The sequence below is a fragment of the Telmatherina bonti genome (assembly GCF_933228915.1).
Source record: "Telmatherina bonti genome assembly, chromosome: 5".
Taxonomy (NCBI): Eukaryota; Metazoa; Chordata; class Actinopteri; order Atheriniformes; family Telmatherinidae; genus Telmatherina; species Telmatherina bonti.
Genome location: NC_136623.1, coordinates 28,959,498 through 28,982,220, shown reverse-complemented (window position 1 = coordinate 28,982,220; position 22,723 = coordinate 28,959,498).

The window sequence follows — 22,723 nt, the reverse complement described above, 5'->3', positions numbered from 1 at the left end:
TTGAAGCAAGCGGTGCTCCATTCTCCATGTGCAAGAAGGGCTGCTGTGTCTTCCACATGTTCACTTTAGCATTTGTCTCCTGTGATCTATGGAAATGGAGAAAAGTGGAAGTTCTCTCTCTCAGACACACACACACACACCTACACATACAAACATGCATGAAAAAAAAACAAATACTGCAGTGCCTGGAGCTAAAGTGTAGTAACAGTGAAGGTGTGGGTGTGTGTGTTTGTGGGACCAGTGCCAATCTTGGCATGGCTGGATGCCTGTCTGCAGGCCTCCTGAGAGGGGACCAGGGGCACAACAAATTGGCACACTACACTTCTCAGTCCCACCTGCGTGTGTTTGTGTGTGCAAGCTAATGTTAATGCGCTCCTGTGTCTTCATGTGTGTGTTTGTGCGCGTTACTGTAGTGAAGGCCATGATGTGTTTTTCTGGAACCTTCTGGCTGAGAGCGGCATCAGCTGTGGAAATCAGGGCTGATTTCTCCCTCTTTTCCATCACAACTTCAGCTTTCAGCATTGCTGACATTTAGATTTTGTAATATGAGGATAATATGTTTGCACATTTCCACTGGCAATGATCTGCATTTATACTGAGCACGCAACCAAAACCAGAAGAGTTTGAGTTCTCTCAGTTTGGTTCTCTGCACAAACTTTATTTGTTTCTACTTAAGTTATATACAAATGTTATAAAAAATGTAGGAAAGATAAAATAGAAACACTTAAGAAGATGGACACCATCAGGGACAGACTGGCCATCGTCGTCGCAGACTGCTGTAGTGTTTTTAAATACCTCCCCCTGTTTGCGGCAGTCCTGATGTCTGAGTCATTCATTCATCCAAATAATCCGTGCAGAGCTTTCTTGACCACCAGTCCAATGAACACGTTAACCAGGAGCCCATTGAATCTTTTCTTAACTGACAACAGGCTTAACCAGTCAGATGATTCAAGTCCCTTTTGGGGGTTTTAAAGGTTTTCTGTGCAAGAGGATGCTGCTACATGGAAGAACCAAGGAAAGAGAATATGGGAGGAGGAGCCCAGAAATTGTATAAAATGAAAGAAAATAAAAGGATGTTGCCAAATGTCCAAAAATGATCGACACGTTTGCCACAGCAAGACCTTCATGAGTTGCCATGGGTGATGATGATGGTGACAGCTGTGAGACTTTTACTGAGGTTCTGTACTGAGGATAGAGACCCATTAAACCTAGTAGGTCTGAGCCATATGAGCTAGTTCATGGTGAACATGAGAGCTGCTTACAAAGTAATGATGAAGTGATGCAATAAAACAGATGGTTTATTAACCTCCTCAGTTTGTCTTGTAATAACTAGTTGATGTTGTTAGAGTTTGCACCAGGAAAACAGCCGGTCAGCCGGTTGTGCTCTCTGATTAAAACAGCAGATCTTAAACTGGGTTAGGTTATGTCTTCCTAAACTATTGAAAGAGGGAACGAGGAACTTCAGGGTTTTGGTGCCCGTTAAGAACCAACGTTTTATGTTTCAAAACAAATTTTCTCAATTTAGGAACCAGCACTGTGTCCGGCCAGTTCAATGGTCACGTGTGTGCTAGTGTAAGCTCCCAGCCTATTTCTCATACAGCCAGAATGTCCATTATTCAGCAGTAGGGCAGCCTTTAACCCAGTGATATATGAGTTTTAAAAAACTGTGCCACATTTGGTTCACATATAATATTAGATTTCTACAGATGTACCGTGATGCTTTGTTTAAAATCTTATTTCACTTAATATTTACTTTTGTTTGCATTTAAATACATATAAAATAGTATTGTATCCTATCTATACAATATCTATTTCATGAAAATACAGCTGTATCAACTTATTTTGTAATGACATGGTAATAACATAGTATCCACGTTAAATTATATAATATATAAATAAATTCTACACTGGGTGGCAGTGTAGAAAGTAGCATAATATAACTCAGAAATGTCAACTGAAGTAGTCAATTTGCAAATATACCATCCTCCCCTTGTCTGAGATAAACAGCTTTTAAGGTTTTCACTGTGGACACTGTGAATGAAAGGGTTAATGAACACGCTGCCTGCAGATGAGAGAAGGATGGTGGTAGTCACATTGTTTCCTCTCTAAAACCAGCTCCTATGAGAGGATTGTAAATTCATTGTTCAAGGAAAGTTTTTCAAACTGAATTTTAATAGTAAAAGTCTTCTTTTTTTTTTTTTTTTTCCCGAACAATACACTTCAACGATGCATTATGAAAGATGAAGTCCATGCTCACTGTTAATACTTGGAAATGTTTGGTGGGAAGGATTTCCACCATCCCCCAACAGAGTGAATCACAGCACAAATGGAGCCTTCATATTCACCGAATTTGCCAGTAGATACATATGGGGGGAGAGAGAGAGCAAAGGGAAAAAAGGGGAAAAAAAAAACCAAACAGAAGTTGCTGTTTAGTCACTTCATGCCTCCAGCTGGAAGACTAAAATACATCTCTTCCAAAATGTTGTCCTTATTCAGTGTTTTGATAGAGATAGAGCACACATCCAACCATGGGACTTTGAAGACCATCACATACGGCTCAGATTTCAGTTTGATGAGCTTGAAAAACTGGTCATTAAACCTTTTTGAGCTCGTGTCCACAGTTGCAGCATTTCTAACCAGGAAAGACATGTTTTACCACTCACACCAGCCTTCTCTTTTCATTAGTCGGACAATTAGTCCCAAACCATGTTTGAGTGTAATATTTACCTTCTGTAACTTCCAACAGAACTGTTGTATGAACCAGTTATTGTACAAAAAAGTTATACATAGAGAAACTTCACATAAATGTAAAAGATGTGCAATGGCACAGTAAAGCCGACCCATCACATTGTATCAGCAGAACGTGTGTGTAAGTATTAATATTTTATGTTCAGGTTCTGTCCAGCACATGCTCAGTCATGTCTGCGCGACTTGATTTTTACAGTAAGTAAAACAACTCCATGTATAATATTAGACATGACATTTCAGCTTCTTTACTGTTTACAGTGTCAATAAAGCAAAGAGTATATCTCTGGACCTTATTAAACACGAGGTTTTAAAGAAAGGGATGTCCTGGGAGGGAGTTTCTTAATAAAGCAGAGAGGAAGAAGTGGGGAGAGACAAGAGGGATGTAATCCTTGAGGCAGAAAAAGAACACATATGGTTGCAGAAGTAGGAGTCAGAACCCCTCATCTGTATCTTAGCCTCCATGTCAGTAACTTTTACAGTCATTTTTCTGAGCTAGTGCCAGAAAAGATGCAACGCAATTTCCTCCCCAGAAGAAGAGATCTTCAGATCTCCGTCACCCATTATTCTTTGCCCTCAGTGATGGTAAATATACAGTAGCTTAGGTCTCCCTTGAAATCTGCAAGATTTTGGGGTCATATTTTGATCAATTCCATGGAGGTAAAGCCTGTCTTGTCTGGTGAAGCCATGAGGGGACGTTTTGCCTGTTTAGAAATTTACTAAAGTCAAACCATCATCCTTTAATTCAGACAGTGAAAATCACAAAGCGGAAAATGTCAGATGTATCAGTGTTTGTACTTTTTTATACAGAAACACCTACATCTTAAAGAAGGTACACTGCTTGAGTCACACCTAGAAAAGATGGCCTTGTTCAACTTCTTTAACTTCTTAATGACTACATCAATGTCTAACTTCTGAGGAATGGTGCAAAGCCAGAAAATATTTCTGATGTATACAACAAGAAAATTACTAGCAGCACAGTAAAGTACAGAGGAGCACAGAACAAAACATAGAAAACCCAGGCGGCGAGACAGAGAGACAGACAGATTTTCAAACAAGCAGGCAGACAGATAATCTGGTCTCAAAGGAGGGGAATGTCATTGATCTCCCAGAGGACAATGAAATACACAGCCCTGTGTTCAATGTTACCACCAGCCTCACTCGCGCATATAGAGGTTAGACCTTTTGGATGTGGTTGTGAATAGAGTCCAATTCCTATTCAGTCACTTGGAAGCAGCCTGAGTCTATTGATACTCATTGTCTGGAGGAATTACAGAGCATGCCGCAAAAATGCTGCAACTTTCAAAGTTAACCTTGACCAACATAAATAGGGCAACCATACAAGGTGATTTTATCTTATTTTATTTTATTTTATTTTATTCACTGATAAAAATGCTTCTATTTACAAATAGAAAACGTAAATGTCTTTCATAGTCAAATGGTTTTATTTTACTACGGAAGACAAAATATGCAACAACATTGTGAACCAAAAATAATACATTAGAGAAAGAATTATCAAAATGATATATTATACATTTATATATTTTCTTGGTTTGGAGAACTGAATAAATGAACTGATTGAGTGAAATTATTTATTTGACAGGAGCGTGCACAGTAATCCACTGACCTATAGGGAAACATGTTTGAAGGGAGGTTTTGACACATTTCCACCTGCTGTCCCAGGCAGTTGTAAAAACATGCACTAAGATTTAGAAATATTTAAAGACAAAAAAAGAGTTAAGGCTAATTTTGAAGTTTTATATTTTTTAGATCTCTTAAAAAGAAGTGAGCTGTCATATGTTGGTGTCTGGAAAGTTCAAGAGTTAGGTTTATGGGTGTTTTCAGACATGGACCTGAAACCAGGACCTCCAGACCCAAGCCTTCCTCTGTACCCAGTAAGCTACCAATAACCCTGAGCTTCCCATCACAGTATGAAATAGTGTAAAGACTGGGGATTAACTGAATAACATTAAGCATTTTGTCTATTCGTCCTGATTACAGGATATAAAAAAGGGCTGATTTTATTTAATTATTCACTTAGTGTTTCTTATGTCACATCATACAAAAATACAAATGTGATATGTTCAAGAACAGCTTCTCCTTTTTCTTTTAAAATAATTTTTATTGTTCGAGAGAAAAATGTTGCATAGGTCATTCTCCTTTTTCTTTTAAAATAATTTTTATTGTTCGAGAGAAAAATGTTGCATAGGTCATTAACAGATATCCTTTTTTTAACCTCTTGTTTCCTGCTGACTGCTTTCTCCAAATTTTGAGAAGACCATTGATTTTAAACCTTGATACTAAAACAAAACAATGCACCAACAATGCTAATGCACATGCAGAAAATGAACCACATATTAAGCTTAAACTGAGCTAATTTCATGGCTGCCTTTAATATTTTAGACGTATTCAACCGTAAGTAAGCCTGTATTCCTGCAGGAGCATACTGTTGTTTTCTGATCTAATGCAACTTCTCTCTGAAAACTCTGTAAATTCATTGTGATGATTCAGGGATGCAGCTAGACACTAATGTGGGAGGTGTAATTGTGAATTCATGCTTAAAGGAAAACGTTGTATGAAGAAACCCTGAAGATGACTTCTGAAAGAGGCCTTGCAATGCTCTTTCCATTTGAGATCCACCCACAGTGTTTAATGTTTTATTTCTATGGTCAAGGTTCATGATACATGGTGAGGCTGCATGAATGATGAATGGAAGAAAATCAAGAAGACCTCACACTGCACAAAGGATAAGGAGAAAAAAAATCATGAACGACTCTCGAAATCAAAAGGTCTGTTTATTATTTACTGCCAGACAACAACAACAATGGCTCTAATACCGGTCGTAAGACGTGGAAACAGTAACAGTTCATTACATAGTTGCAGTATGTCATAAACGCATGGCTGAAACTGTGTACAGAGCTTTGTGCCACATTTGGGTTTTAAGTCGCAAAGTAAAAGACTGTGCAAAATGCAAAGACTGTGAGGAAGGATGTGGATGTGATGGATGCATCAATCCCAAGTGGCAGCAACATCAAGAAAGAAGATGAGGAACTAAAGAAAAAATAGATGAATATGTGGAAAGTGAAGGCCAGTCGTTCTCAGAGCACTCGTGATCCTTAAACATGCAAGTGCCTCCATCAATAACTACCAGTATGGTCCAGATTAGATATACTGTAGAAGCATTAGGCTCCCAGGCCTTTTGGGAAAAGACCTGAGCTTGAAGGGCTACTGCCCACAGTGGTGCTGAGTGAGGAGTTTCAGCAACACATATAGCAAGGGTGTTCTTTAGAAACTATTGATTTCCAATAAATGCCATAAAGAACTTTTGTTTTCAGAGAGAAAAACTGAATGCCGTCTTGATGAGCGTAATGCCACGTTTTAGCAACTCAAGTTAATTATAAATTAGTTATTTAATTAAAACTTAAATGGGATATTTGAGTTTTATAGATGGATCATATGAATTATGTATAACAACTAGAAATAAAGAACATATTTCAGAACGAGCTAGAATGTAAGTGATCCAAAATCAATGAATACAGTTTCAGGACATGTAAATATTTACAGCCTTTCCTGTCAATACAAGCTGGAGAGGAGACTGTGAATGCTAAGGAGCAAGAGAAAAACAAAAAGACAGCCATGTGCATGCGAGCAGCCTACTGTGATAATGGTGACATTTACGGTGTGGCGAAGTCTGTGTGCAGCTGGCTGATGGCCCACAGAGATGGCCTTTAGAAGAGTGACAGGCCAAAATTACCATTAAGAGCCAGCAGTATTAACTCTCATTTTACATACACAGCTCACACTCTCACACATACATGGTTTATGCCTTCTATTACAGCTCCATGTGGGTTCAATAGCTTCATAACCTCTGCGCTGGAAAGATTTGATTGCTCTCTGCATCTCAGCTCAACTATCTATCCCTCTCTCATCTTCTCTTGCCTCCATTTCTGCTCCCACAACCTCCATCTGCTATCAGGTCCCCCAACTCCTCTGCCCTTATCTAATTCTCTACCAAATCTCCTTAAATTAATTCTCCTTTCTTTCTTTCCTTTTATTTATATATGCAGTTCCTGCACTTTAGTTTTTGGACAGCAGCTTTCTATAAAGTTTAAATAAATTACACGGAATGTAATAAAACTTGCTGTGATTTCAGGACCAACAAAACAGTGGTTGCTTACCTCCATCGTCTGTGTGTGTCTGGTTCAAACATCACTAATTTCATACTTCCTTGTGTCTTCGAAGTCGGCGTGGTTGTTAGGTAACACATCTGGAGTACATGGCAAGGGTTCCAAGTTTACCTCTGATGTCTGACGTCAGTTTCAGATGTGGCAAACATGGAGAAGGTGCAGGAGCTCATGATAATGTTCATTCTCGAGAAGTAAGAAACTCTTCCTAAAACGTATCAATTCAATCATGTTGATCCGTTGTCATCAGCTGAACACCATCTGTCTGGATTTTTGTTTAATCATGCCTACTTAAAACCTCTGTCCAATCACAAAAAGTCAAGCCCAGACGATGTGTTGGGAAACTTTCAAATAATAAAAACAAGGCTGAGAACCTCTAAACCAGGGCTGGGAGAAAATGTTAACCGCTTCTCACAACCCTAAGAGGAAGAATAAATTTCTCTGAGCTTGTGGAGTATGTCGAGTTATGCACGCCACGGTGGAGAGATGTGTTTCTGGGACACTGGAATGCAGTACTGGGGCGCCACAGGGGACTGTTTTAGTTCCCTTTCTTCTCAAGCTCTGCATGTCAGACCTTAGATACAACTCCGAGTCCTGCCATAGACAGAACGTTGGACTTTGTGGAGGCTTCTCAGACTGGAGTAAAACAAACTGTCTTCTCCTGAACACCAAGACTAAGGAGGAGGTGTTGCAGGAGTTCAGAAGATCTAAACACCTAGCCAACCAGAATGCACTGATGGAGAGGAAATAGAGACCATGCAGTCCTATAAATCCGGGGGGGGGGGGGGGGGGGGGGGGGGGGGGGGGTAGTTCTAGATCAGAAGCTGACGTGGTCCTCCAACACAGACACGGCACACAGGAAGCAACAGAGTCAGTTTTTCTTTCTCGGGCAGCTCAGGTCCTTCAATGTCTGCAGTGACGTGCTGCAGATGTTATGTCACACTGTCAATACAAGGCTGCTTTCCTATGATGTTGCTGCTGGGGGTGAACATGCAAAATGGAGGGATGAGGCTAAGAGATAGGCCCAAGCGGTGAAATGAGATTCAACCCAAATTAGCGTTTGTTTCCTGTTGTTTTCTTGGCTGACATCAAGCCTTGGCTCTTTGTTTGGTCAAAGTTGTACAATCCTTGTCCGACCCTTTCCACATAACTTCTTCTTCTATTGATTTTACACACATTATACAACTAAACTGGAATGCTGCAAGTAGTCAGGTCTACTTCCTGAAAAAAAGTCTTCACATAAACATGAGGGCTGTGTGAGCATGTCACAAAGAGGAAAGAGATACAGGATGTCTTCTGCATTGGGAGCAGACGACGTTAGCTGTGAGAAACTGTCTGTTTAGCGGAAAATTTTTCACTAAAATACTAGCAGTAAACACCACACAGCCCCTCTAGTTCCAGCAGAGTACTATATCTGCTTCATCGCTGATGGGTGAAGTGAAGGGAGTTCACCCCAAAGCTAACTGAATCTTCACCACTCAGCCTCCGCTTGGAGGCGGAAAGTCAGTTGTTTCTGTTGGAGTTTTCACAGACAACAGAGCAGAGCAGTGTGGTTACTAAACCGTCACAGAAAAGTTGCACTTCAGGACCAAAAATATCAGAGTCACAGACAAGGAAAATAACTGATTTTGTTGGAGCTGAATGCTGATGTAGGTGTTTAGTTCACCTGGTAAAGCAGGTGTAAGGTTTAATTCTGGCACCTCCCACTTTCTCATCTACTGCTGAACAAATATAAGAACACACAAAGTATATAAATAACATATTTTACAGTTTCCATTTGAATATAATGATATATAGTCTTGTAAAATATACAGATATGTGTATAAATGCAAAGAAAAAATGGTTTTAGCTGTAATGAGGTCATTTTGGTCCGGCATTCAGTTGTTCAAAATAATTTTAGCCTCAGGTTAAACCTAGTTGTCGAGTCTTAGGCAACCCCTAGTTTCCTAGAGTTAAAGTAAGGTAAATAAACATACACTTTTTACTCTTTGTTTAAAAACCTAAATTTTAGCAGAAAGGAACTTAAACAAACCTCACTCAGCCCTGGATTTATCAAGTGAAAGTTTTTCCAATGTCTTGAAGACAACATTGCATTTGTTACCAATTAGTTTTAAGTCTAAGTTAAATTGCAGCAACTACTGAACTTTGGCAGAGTTTTGGACTTTGGGTCAATTTAGCTCCTGTCTTGGATCCTTTCTCATCTCTGAGCTCTTTTCTGCCAGTAAAAATCAGCCCGAATTTGACTCTTGACTTAACTATTGCTCTGTGATGCTCTCCTTTCCTCTCTTTGAATTGGTGTGTCTGTAAAGGGCCCTGAAACGCCATTGTTGTGAAGTGGCGCTACACAAATAAAGCTGAATTGAAAAATTTAATTCCTCTGATATTGTTCTTCTCTGTGTTTTTGCTGAATCACTTTGCATTCAAAACAGCCAATCAAAATGTTTTCACATTACAGCGAAATGCAGCAGTCAGGTGATGAACTCAGATGAGAAAATAATTTGGGATGGGAAAGTGGGAAAGTTTCTAAGCCTCAAAATGCTGCAGGCCAATGAAGAATCCAGAAATATGAGCAATGAAAGGTCAAAGCACAACCAAAACAAATCAGAAGCATGACGTTTTAAGGTTAGAAACTGCTGCAGTCTTGCTTTAAGATAATTTGCCACTGTTTTCAAGGCTAATTCCTGAAATGCTTCAACATTATCTGTGCCTTACAACAGATTTTATCAAATAAAGATCTGTATTTTTTAAGCACGGCATTTTTTTAGATGTTGCATATGTTCAGCTGTTTCTCTCTGACAAAATCAACCTTAAAACCTTTCTCTGACAAAATAAGAAACTTTAATTAACTATTAATGTTTAAATTCATAGTTTACATTTTTTCACAAAAATTTGTTGAATAATTTTACAAATGTAACAAATTTGACTAATTTAATTAGTTACACAATTATTATGTAATATTGTAGCATAATTTGTAATGCAGCACAGACCTTGGTAGATGCAGGTGTTTGGTAAAACTGACCCTGGCAGCAGGAGAGACAGGCTGGCTGATACTCAACAGGCTGCAGTATTTTCTGGTCTATAAAGTAAAGGTGGAAAGCAGAGCTTTTGCCTGGCATTGGAGTGTGTGTGGCTGTGTATGCATACATGCATGTCTGTGTGCAAAAGACCGTATGAGAAAACCGCTGCTTGTTTGTGAGATTGCGTGTGTGTGTTGTGTGGGTGCATGTGTGTGTTATCAGGCTAGTGCAGACTGCCGTCCAGCAGTGTGTGAGATGAGACAGAACGAATGATTTGCCACCATGAAACACTAAGCAGACTATTAAACACACACATGCACACACACACTTCCAGGTACAAAAACAGCCGCAGCCAACCACAGCCACATACACACACTTTCACTCTTATCTTTTCTACCACACACACAGCACGCACACGCACACACACACACACAAACTCATTTGGCGCGATAGTGTAGCGCTATCAGAGTTCACTATTGGTCCATATCTTGGCCAGGGGCAAGCACTTGGACCTGTATGATGACAGGCATATCTGCAGATGGAAAACTAACCAAGCAGTGGCCCACCACTCTACTTCACAGTACACACACTTAAACATGCACTCTGCTAATACTGTTTCGGGATCCAGAGTCAGATCTCTGTAAAGAATCCTTTTTTTTTTTTAACTTGCAGGTCAAGGTCAACAGCAGAACACCCTCAGGAGATGCAGTCAGTTTTTAGCCAAAGTGGAACCTAATATGTGTGTTTATAAGCCGGCCATTTCTCATCAGAGTTTGATTCCACGCCACTATTTGTTGGATTTCCTTCTCTATTTTGAAGCAGCTTCAATCAAATCTTAATTACTGCCTTTGTAACAAGTATTGAAAGTGAGCTGTGCAGCGCATCTGCAGACTCCTCTGAGTGTTTTTGTTCAGTATTAATGTGAGATGCAATGTAGGCCTTTTCATTTTGCATGATGCAACATGTTATTAACTATGAATAAGAGAACTGCGCTGGGATCTCAGGCAACAAAAGTCTGAGCAATAATCATTAAAAGCGGCACATGATTCAAACAAAAACAAGGCCAAGCTCTGCCAAGGAAAGACTGCTACATGGCTAAAATCTTGAAGCGCTTTCGAGCAGATGCAGCTGTGTCTGAATAATCAGCAGAAAGAGAGAGAAAGGTAGGCTGCTGGGGAGATGTGAGTTTCAGAAAGGGAATAAATCTGGCTTGGGTTTGAAAAAACATTGTAAATAATTTTCAGCAATCAGGAATGTTGTTGGAAACCCGTGTTCTTTAAAATTATTTATCAATAAATTTGCTCCATTAAGCCAAAGCACTATTTACATAACCTGAAGTTACATTTAACCGACCATTCTGATTATTGTCTCATTCCCTTACAAATCTACTCTGATCTAGTTAACAAAGAATGGTTGTTTTCTTTGGTTTTGCCATCAGATTTACATGAAAATGGTTATATTCTTCCAAAGCAGAGAGTTCAGCTATTTGATTGGATCACAAATCATATTTGCACTTCGGGGGTTTATAGGTTTCGGCACATATAGTAGATAATTCAGAGTGGATGTGGGCTTGAAGGTACATTGCAGAATCTCTTTTTCTTAACATCACCTTATTTTTATGCATACTAGAAAACACTTTATTCAAATCACCACATTGTTGCATCATGCCTTCTTTATTGTCTGTAGTTAATCCAGATCTCATGATCCAAGATGCCTCTCTACTGGAAAATGTTCTTTCAGGGAAAAGTTTACGCAACTTTACAGGAAATTGAGGAAATGTTAAATTCACCAATTAAAAACTCAAAGTAAATTTTACCTGCATGCCAATTTGACATACTTGACTAAAAGCGCTCATTCTGATGCGTTTGCTTTTAGTCCTTCTAAAGATCACCCACTGATTACTGCGATATCAGAGCTCAGAGAGAGGTGTGTTTAGGATGGCCTGGAGGTCTATGAGATGCCATTACAAAGCTATCAGAAAGACAGATCAAAGGGTTAATTCAAGTGTAATCTTGAATTTGTACACAGTTTGATGCATTGATGTCATTTTGTTGACATTTCCAAGCAGAACAGACAATACAACAGTCTACTGAGGCTGGGCTGTTTCTTATTTATTTTTACAACTCTTTAACAATGTTGTTCAAACACATTATGCCTTGAAACCTTGTTCATAACCATGTTATGCTAAGAGAAGTAAAAATAAGCCATGAGTTTTGTCAAATTTTGGAACTTTTACGATGATGTTCAACTGTTTGTTTATTTTTTCTTCGTGGAAGTACAAAAATACAAATTTTTTCATAGCTCTCTCCACAGGGAGAATATTTCACTATCAGTGGTCTACAATTTTAATGGGGGGGCTCTACAAAAAAAAGTCAAATGTGCAAACTGTGCCCCAATAGTCGTGTTTTTTATTTCTACAACAAGTTTTGGTTAAAAACAAAACAAAACAAAAAAAAACCCAAAAACCATTAACAGCCATTTTAATTTTCATGTGGCAGAGAACACAGCCATGAGAGATTTTCTTTGCTAACCCTAGCTGAGCAGCATCAGCATCAGCTGAGGTGACAGATCAGATAGCTTAGACATCTTCAATGTCATCCAAACAGAGTCAAGACAGTGATGATCAAATGCTACATTTTAGGCTTCAGAATAGTAGCCCAAAAACCAGTGGATGACATCAGAATGGGTACATACAGAGTCCATTTCTTGGGCTTGATAGCTACAGACAAACGCAGGGTGTGAAGTTTAAGGGATGACCATTTACCAACATGAGAGGCTGTCAGAGGAAAGTTTCCTAAACTGAGTCTTTGTTTTGTGTTGCTTGTGTTTTTTTGTATCTCCTTATAAAAAAGGAAAATTGGGTACAATAACAGATTATATCAGCGATGCTATATAGTTTTTATGTGGTTTATGTTCAATTCAATTCAACTATATTTGTATAGCGTCACTTCACAACAATGTTGTCAGAGGGCACTTTACATACACGAATCAACATACACATAATTTCAAGCCAATTCATACATATCCTATAATAGAAACCAACTGATTGCATCGAGTCATGAATTCGATCCAATCCCCCATCCTGAGCATGCATGCGGCGACAGTGGGAGGGGAAAAAACTCCCTTTTAACAGGAAGAAAACCTCTGGCAGAACAGGTCAACATGTACAATGTACAGACAGGTCAACATGTACAATTGCACTTATTCAGGAAAACCTGCAGAAAAAAGGAGAAATAAGTTAGAGATGGCAATATTGGCATATTTTTATACATTAATATATTAGAGAAGATACTTCTCAGTGCATCAGGTAACATCCCCATTGCTACATAAGTAATAGGTGGCTAGACTTCCCATAACTATAAAAGCAATGAGCAATATGTGTGATGAGAGAAAAATAAATAGGAAAAATGAAACACCTAGACGTCCAAGTCTGCAAATAAATGAGAAAACTGATTTGGTTGTATCCACACCATATACTGAGGTTGGAGGCTGTTGCACGTTATTTATATTTACCGTCAGTCACAGCTTTGTTATCTTTAAAACTGAACCAGTCAACAACAGGCTCAAAGTACAAAGTATTTATTTAAATTTGAGACTTGAAAAATAAACTGTTGATTGTAAATTACAATCATCACATCTCCCGCATCAGCCTCAGTAAGCGCTGAAGTACAGTTTCATTATTAACCTGAGTAACTCTCAATGCTTCATTTTTTGTGGTTGACACAACCTTCATAAATGCAAAAGAATCAATCCACACTCTACCTCCTACTTCCTGAAAGTTTCTGATGTCTAACACCTTGCAACCTAAGGGTTTTATTCATTTTGAGTATGATGACAAAAATACGAACGTGAAGCTGCGACACATCTCAAGTCTGAGCATCATTCAAATAAATTTCCAGGTCTCAAGTGACTTGTTTTACTCGTGTTTAAAGCGTAGACTTTCTAGACAAATTTGCAACAGTATCATAGTTTTCTTTTTTTTTTTTTTTTTTTTGCATAGAAAACAAGCTCAGATCACACAGACTGCACCTCCAGGCATCAGCTCACCTGTATTTGCGAGTTGTGTATCTAAATTTTGTATTGTAGCTGTGTGCAGTTCTCAGACACATCCGTTGTGACTTATCAGGGGATTTATGGCAATGCGTCATTAGTGTTTATCATCATCCCAATACACAGACCAACTCTAAAGATCCACATAGAAATCCACACTCTAAATTGAAAAGCTAAGATTTCTAAAAAAAAAACAAAAAAAAAAACCAGCAGATAAGGAAGCTTGCTATTAAATTATTGAAAAAAAAAGTAACAGAAGCAAACTGTTTCAAATCTCTGCAGGTCTCCAGAGAAACTCCCTGCTTGCTGATATTTGTTTTGCTCCATTTGTTCTGTTTTTATTGTCTAAGTACCCCGGGCCAAACCATCAAAAGTGTCTAGCAGGGGGGTTGGAGAGGCAGCCAAGTTGAGGCGGCAGTCTGCTGCCGCTCCCCAGATTTACATTCAGGAACCATTTTCTCAGCTACCCAGAATCCTGTCCGAAGAGGTCTCTCCTCTGTCTCACTCTTTCCATCTCTATCACTCCCTTCATTATCACAGTCCACTCCATGAGACAGTAAAGGGAGGGAAGCAGGGAGTGGGGGGGGGGTTAAGAGGGAGGGAAGTGGAAAGAAGGCAAAGATGAGAGACAGAGAGCGCGAGACTGACAGACAGAGAGATGAGGGTGCGGGGTGGTGGTGGTACAGAGAGCTGTAGCTATCTGCTGAAATATTCATGTTGGTGCCAGCAGCTTTTCCATTCCCTGCTCAGCAGGGGCCTGCTGTTTGATACATCCATCGCTCTCTCCCTCTATGCTCCCTCCACCCCTCTGCTCTCCCTCCACCCTCAGTCTCTCTTAACTAGTGAGGCTGGTAAATAGTAAATGCTCTTCAAGAGATAGAAGGTCTCTCTCTGCCAACCTGGGCAACACATCCCTGCCCCTTGGACATAAACCAGTCTGCAATGATAAAAACAACTTTCACCATTAAAAGCAAGGCTTTCATATCTTTTTGGATTATAACCATAATCATGTTTGAAAACAATCTTTTTTTTTTTTTTTTCTTAAATCTAAATCAAAGCTTCTGGTTGCTGTTTACTGCAAGCTTCCTTTACACAACTTCATGCATATAAAACTGGGGTGCAAAGCTGCAACCACCATTACCTGAATACTAGTTTCTGTAAAAGTTATGGGCAAACAAGCACCATTCAGCACATATTACACCACATGATTATTTTAACTTTCTAAAAAAAAAAAGTGAATAAAATCCAAGAACTCACAAGACCTGAGGTGAGTTTTTTTTATTTTTTTATTTTTATCAGTATTTACTGTTTGCACGAACGTTTTCACACTTTGTTGTTATATTTAGACCTAACCTTAGCCATACATACATGGCTAAGGTTAGGCCTAAATGGCTAAGGTTAGGAAAGGATAATGGCTGGGAGCAAACTTAACATAACATTTAACATGTTAAACTCCACAAGAGATTCACGAGCACCTTCCCACCCAGCGTATAGAAACTACTTTTCTTTAAAATGTAACTAAGCGGTGATATTAGTGTACAAATTGCACAAATGAACAATGGCGTCTTGTTTTATGGGGAGAGCTGTATATGCTATATTAAACATATAAATGTAACAGGATATTATCTAATGCTGGTTGTGTTTGTGTAATCCATTCAGTGTGATACACTTTTGCACCAAAGTGATAAAGGTCATGGAATTAGGTGATACATGTTGGTTTACTGGATTAGACATAAACAAACCAAACTATCTGGTTCTTTTCTATAAAACTTGAATATGTTTATCCTGCGTGATAATCTTGTGTGACCCCTGGTTTCTTTACGTTTGGTGTTAAATATCTCATCTTTCAAAGAAGTTTTCAACATTAGTTCTTCAGGGTTATGAAAAGTCTTTTTCATTTTGACTGACTAGTTTTCAATACACTTTCATTTTACTTTTACATTTTACCCTTTTACTTGCTTACTCAAGAAGAAATATAAAGAATCCAAAACAAACAAAACTCTCAACATTGACCTATGAATCATTCAAGGATAAGAAAGCGACCTAAACAAGTGATGTTTTGTCTGTTACAGACAACTTAGTAATGAACAAGTTTGAAGCCTTTTCTTCAGGCACTTTAATATTTGCTCTGACATTTCTTGGGTTGCATGCATAAAATCTGCCAAAGGAAAAAAACCCCCAGCATTTTTGCTTTCGTAAGTGTTATTAGCTGAAAACTAAGCATATTTCAGCATGCTGTGTGGTATTTGAGAAAACTGAACAGGTGAACAAAGAAAGAAGCTGATTTAAAACCATTCTGCTGCAGAAAAACAGTATCTGAAAGTCATGTTGGTAAGAAATAGACAGTTTCACATTTCAGAAACAGGGTCTGAAATGTGTCTGGTCCATCAGCTGATCCTTCACTGAAGCCTCTTTAGAAAAGGTCTCCATGGAAGAGTGGACGTTAATAAGTCATTCATAAGGAAGAGAAACAGGGAGAAAAGGCTGATTTATGCCAAATGACACATGAACTGGACTGAAAATCAGTGGCAGCAGGTCTGATGGAGGGATGAATCCTCCCCAGAGCCCAGACCTCAACATTACTGTAGAAGAGTGGGATCATCTTGACAGAGAACAGAACAAAAGGCTGCCAACTTCCAAAGGTGAGCTTTGTAATATTTTTCAAGGAGCCTGGAGGACTATTCCTGAATATTATTCAAAGAAATCATAAGAAAGTTTGTCTAACAGGGTTAAGGCAGTGAAGAATAAATATGTTCACTCCAAATAATGACTTTTGGAGCCGCTTAGAATTTTGCAAACTGTTCGTGCCTTACAGATTGTATTTCCATTTATGCTCAGAAATATTTAAGTAAACACTACGCTTTTTTCCTATTATGCTAATAACTTAGAGTATACAATGAAGACTGCATTCCAATGCTGTGCATTCCTAAGCTCCTTTCTTTTTCATTAAATGAAATAAAAATCTAATCTGTTAAAGGCAAACATGTTAAAATGAACATTTTATAACAAAATAATTAATCCATGCCAGTAAGTGTTAGTACCTGCCAGTTTAATGTGTTAAAATATCACTTCGATTTCAGTGAAATATTATGAGAACATGAATGTTAACGGGCAACAGTTTATAACAGAAGATTTTAGACCAATAAAACAGAAAACAAAAGCGAAATCTTTAGTTTTTTTTAAATAATATCACATCACCCTGTTTCAGTCTCAGAAGCAATTAACAGAAAGTCGGAAAGGTGAAAGCAGCCATGGCTTCCTCTCAGGGACTTTCTAATTAGGGTCATGCATTTATTATTTTGTGCTGAGCTCCCACTTCAAATAGCTTCTGGCAAGTTTCAACGTCTCATCACAATTATTTATTGAAGAATCACTGTCAGTGCATGTCGGCCAAACAAATACTGACAGCAATACTCTGAGTAAACAGAATATGAAAACTCGGGGCATGACCACTGGGGAAATTATGCATTTCTGTAAACAGCCTCATATTGCTGTTGATGCAGGTGTGCAAAAAAAAAAAAAACCTGGGTGAAATAATATGAAAATATATGTATGAGGAGAGGAAAAAGAACAGAAAAGCCTCTTAAGATCAACTTTAACTCCCTTGTTACGAGCAAACACACTTGACGAAGGAGTCTCATGTCACCCACTACAAGATTTATTAGAAATGTGTGCGGTCACATGATCCAAACACTGTTCCAGAGGCCTCACCACAGCACCGAGAAGACAGTGCAAGGGAAACACTGCAGAAGATGAAAACAGCAGCAGGTTTACTCTCAGAGGCCGAGGTTGTGCTTGCAGCGAATAACCACATCATTCTCTTTAGAACTGATGTCAGGGGTGGTGGTTAAACCGGGAGGGGCTGTCTCATGCTTATATGCTGTGTGCGTGTCTCTGCATGTGTGTGTTTGCACGCATGTGAGCGTGTCACTGCATTTAACCAGCACATGTGCTGGGGGATGTGGCAGATGTTGCAGAGGCAAGGATTAGTGTGTGTGTCTTTAAGCATGTGTGTTAAAAATATCTTTGCCACAGCAGGAAGCCACAGTGGCCAATTACAGTGCAGCATCTGGGCTTGCACACATTTATTAGTGTGTGTGTGTGTGTGTGTGTGTGTGTGTGTGTGTGTGTGTGTGTGTGTCTGTGTGTATGTGCATGGAGGTTCAGTTGGAGTTCAGGTTATTCACATCTTCGCATGGAGAGTTTCGGTAAATGGTTTAAGGTGTGTTTAACAGTGACGAGGCTTTGTTTCGCAGCAGCAGAATTTAAACACACACCATGAGGACGACGGCAGGACTGGGAGGAATCAGAGGGAAGGAAAGATGAGTAAACATGGAGAGGCTGCGAAGACAATGGTGAGAATGGAAAGGCAGTGTAAAGCAGGGAGGGCAGTAGAGAGGAAGCTCCACAGTGATGTAAAACATGGCTCATGCTTTTCTTAAAACTCTCAGAGAGAGCTCCTGAACCCAGCAAGCATTCAGTTTTCACTTAATACACCCCTCTAAACTTGTGAAAGAACTATTTCTTCTCATTTGTTTTCTCCTTTTCATTTAAAAACCTCTGGGATCAAGATTATTTGACTAATTGTTCTGGATAATTGGGATTCCCTCGTTAGTCAGGTCCAATTTCATTTCTGAATACAAAATAAATTAGGACAAAAATTAAACTTTTTTTCATTTTTGAAGCCATTTAAACGCCTAAATTAACCAATTTCATTATGTTTTGCTGATTCACAAAGTTTGCATTCATGTCAGCTGCTGTTTTTGGCTGGTGGACAATTAATTTTTTGAAACTTCTATTCTTCTTCTAACTGTGAGTTGAATGATGGAGAATCTCCTGTAAGGCTGAGGTGGTGAGAATGAATGCAATCATCTACACAAAAGCAGCATAAACGCAGGGAAATAACCATTAATCACCTGTGTGCCTCAAAGCTTTTGTGGTGTTTCAGGGCATTAAACTAGAACCCCGGTTTTAATTGGATTGCAGAGATAATTGACATGGCTTTCTTTTAATTACTAGAGAGTCTGAGAAAGAGGCTTGTGCAGGAATTTCTTGGTTACTGATGACCAGAGTAACCTGCTCTGCTGTTATTGATTATGATTATGACGCTACACTATTTTCTTTTGTTTTTTTTTATTTTTTATTAGGATATCATTAACTTAATCCATCCAATACCTTCATGTTCTGAAGTTTTGTTTTATCCAGCCTTGGTCTTCCTTTATTTTCTGTCGTACATGTTCTTAATGGCAAAAGTCACAGGTTTTGATCATTTAGCAAAATTTAACCACCTTTAACATGAAACATTTACTCTCAGACAAAAAAAAAAAAAAAAAAAAAAGGGTTCCTTTTAGTAGCCGAGCTTGTGATCTATAGTAAACGCCAACTTCTTCCTGTTACGAATGCTGGTAAAGTGAATGTTGTTCGATTAGTGGAAATAAAACACTATAACGGAGCAGCTACAAAGCCTTTTTGTGTGTTGCAGACTCTAATGAGGGCGCACTGACTACAACTTCTATGCATTTGGTGCAAACACAACGTGAGTACACATTTTCTAAAACTTATAGGTCCAATGACAAATCTTCAAAAGGAATCATCGTTTCGAAGAAACAATGATTCAATGTGCGATCAATACTCATCACAGTCATGCGAACAGAACTTGAACTGTCACATTGAAAAAAAAAAAAAAAATTGTAGAAGCTTGGGATCATATGCACCACAGTACTTCATGGTGTTGGTCTGTTAAGAAATGAATGTGAAAGCACAGTGAAATTAATAACTAAACCTGAGATTGTATTTCTGTTTTCAAAGTAAAAGGGTGATGGTAAAGGGTGATTGTAAATTTCAGTCTGAAAGAAAGACTAACGTCTCGCAGCACAGACTGTTGTAAATTACATGCAGAAATGCTTAAGTTGGTCATTAGTTTTGTTGTTGTATTGGCTCCATGCAGTCACTGACTTCAAGAGGAAGACAAGAAAAAGCTAATGCCCTAATGCGTCTGTAGAATAAGAGAGAGAGAGAAGGTAATGCAGAGTATGGATTGCTGCAGTGGATATATTGCTGCTGGGAGCAGAATGTGCCCAGCAGGGCAGAATTAGTCTATCACGTAGAATAAAATAGAGCTTGTAAAATATCTAGTCAGATAATGCAAAGTTCAGAATATTGGGTAAAGCAAAAAAAAAAAAAAAAAAAACAACCCAAAAAAGCATCTGAAAGTGAAGGTTATTGGTGTATCTGTTTGTGCATTGGGAAGAGAGATTTGGGGAATCTCTCTGGTTTGATTTTACTGAAGAATCTATTTGACTTGAAGTTAGTTTCAGCTTACAGTCACCTGGTTATACCAATAATTTCTGTCCAATCTCAGTGAGACTGGAATTGTCTGCAGGGAAACAGATACTAGAGCCAAAAAAAAAGGGAAACACCCACACACACATCCGTTAATCAGAATACACTTTTGTATCTATTTACTTTCTAATCTAATATTATCAATAGAAAAAATTAAAAAGATGCTCTCCACCAGCACAGACTATGGCTTCACTTTTTATTTAGGTGGCTGCAGAAACAGAAAACATCTAGTTATCAAGATTTCTCTTCCTAAATGCATGAAGGCCTAAAGCTCACACACCCCCTTTTGGGGTACCCTCTCAAGAAACAAATTAGTGTTGCTTTGTCTGTAAAACAACAGAATAATAAATAAGCCAAAACAGTGATTTACACATCCATGGAGCAGACAATTAACAAGCTCAGTTGAGTCTTGCTTGGCCTCGGCCTTGAGTCTTTTGTCCCTGTGTTTTGCTGTTTCTTCTGAAGTGAGGTTAACTATCAGCCATGTGTAAACACTGCCCCCTTGTGGTCAAAGTTAATATCAACACTATGGCGTTTATATAGTTAAAGGGGCAGAGCAACACGTACTCAGATGTTTCTGAGTACTTATGTATATATATATATATATAATATATAAATATATATATATAAAAAAAAAATATATATATATATATACACATATATATATATATATATATATATATATATATATATATATATATATATATATATATATATATATATATATATATACATACACACATATATACACTACTCACAAAAAGTTAGGGATATTTGGCTTTCAGTTGAAATTTATGGAAAATGCAATATGTTCATGCTACAGTGATATATCATAAAAGTAAGACATTTAAGTAGAAGGATGCACTACTGATTTCCTCATCTCAAAAAATTCATTCAACACAAAAGGTAACAACAATGGTAGTCACACCACAACAAAAAGTTTGAATGTCTCAATATCTCGTCATGTGCCCTTGAGCATCAATTACAGCTTGACAATGACGTCTCATGCTGTTCACAAGGCAACTTATTGCCTGCTGAGGCATGGCATCCCACTCTTCTTGAAGGGCAGCCCTCAGGTCATTGAGGTTCTGGGGTGCAGGGTCTCGAGCCTCTACACGACGGCTCAGCTGATCCCACAGGTTTTCAATGGGATTCAGGTCTGGAGAGAGTGCAGGCCATTCCATTTGAGGTACACCAGTCTCCAACAACCGTTCCCTGATGATGCGGCCTCGATGAGCAGGAGCATTGTCGTCCATGAAGATGAAATTAGGCCTGTGCTGTTCATGTAGGGGGACAATCACTGGATTAATGATGTTATTCAGGTAGTATGGGCTTGTCACTGTACCATTCACAAAGTGTAGGGCAGTTCTGTACCAAGTGGACACCCCTGCCCACACTGTAACACCGCCACCACCAAAAGCTCGCCTGGTGACAACAGTGGCTGATGCATAGCGCTCTCCCTGACGTCTCCAACATCGTTGCCGGCCATCATTTCTGCTCAGTGTGAATCGACTTTCATCAGAGAACAGCACTGAGGCCCACTGGTTCCTCGTCCAGCGTAAATGCTCCCTGGCCCATGCAAGACGATGATGCCTGTGCCTGGTGGTGTGGTCAGGTACCCGTGCAGGTCGTCTAGCACGCAGACCACGCTGATGTAAACGGTTTCGAATGGTCTGACGTGACACTTGGGTGCCTCTCACCTCTCTTAAACGTGCCTGGAGTTGAGTGGCATTCATCATCCGGTTTCTCAGAGCAGTGTTCACAATGTAGCGGTCATCAGCACGGGATGTGGCCAAAGGACCTTCTAGGCCTTTCTGTGACTCTTCCAGTCTCTCGATATCTCTGTTGTAACCTGCTGATGACACTCTGTGACACTCCAAGCTCAGTGGCCACTTCTGTCTGAGAACGTCCTGTTTGAAGCATCGCAATGGCAAGGGACTGTTGTTCCATTGTTAGGTGTCGTCTTGGTCTCATGATGTCAAAATGTGAACAGCATGATGAGGACAACTGTTTAAACACCAGCTCTAATTGAACCAGGACATTTATTGGTCAATTCAAGGATCACACACCTGCCGTGATTTTTGCCATTAAGCTCCTTGTTAGAGAACAGCAACTTGTGCAAAATTTATTGAAACATTTAACAGTTGGACATGTGCATTTAAAAGCTTAGAGAAGATCACATTAAGTTCACCTGTACAGGTTTGAATGCATTTTAGGCTTGTTGTGAAATTTCACCCAAAAGCTGAATATCCCTAACTTTTTGTGAATAGTGTATATATATATATATGTGTGTATGTATATATATATATATATATACATACATATACATATGTTTATTATATATAATAAATTATATATTTATTATATTGCAATTTACTTATATTG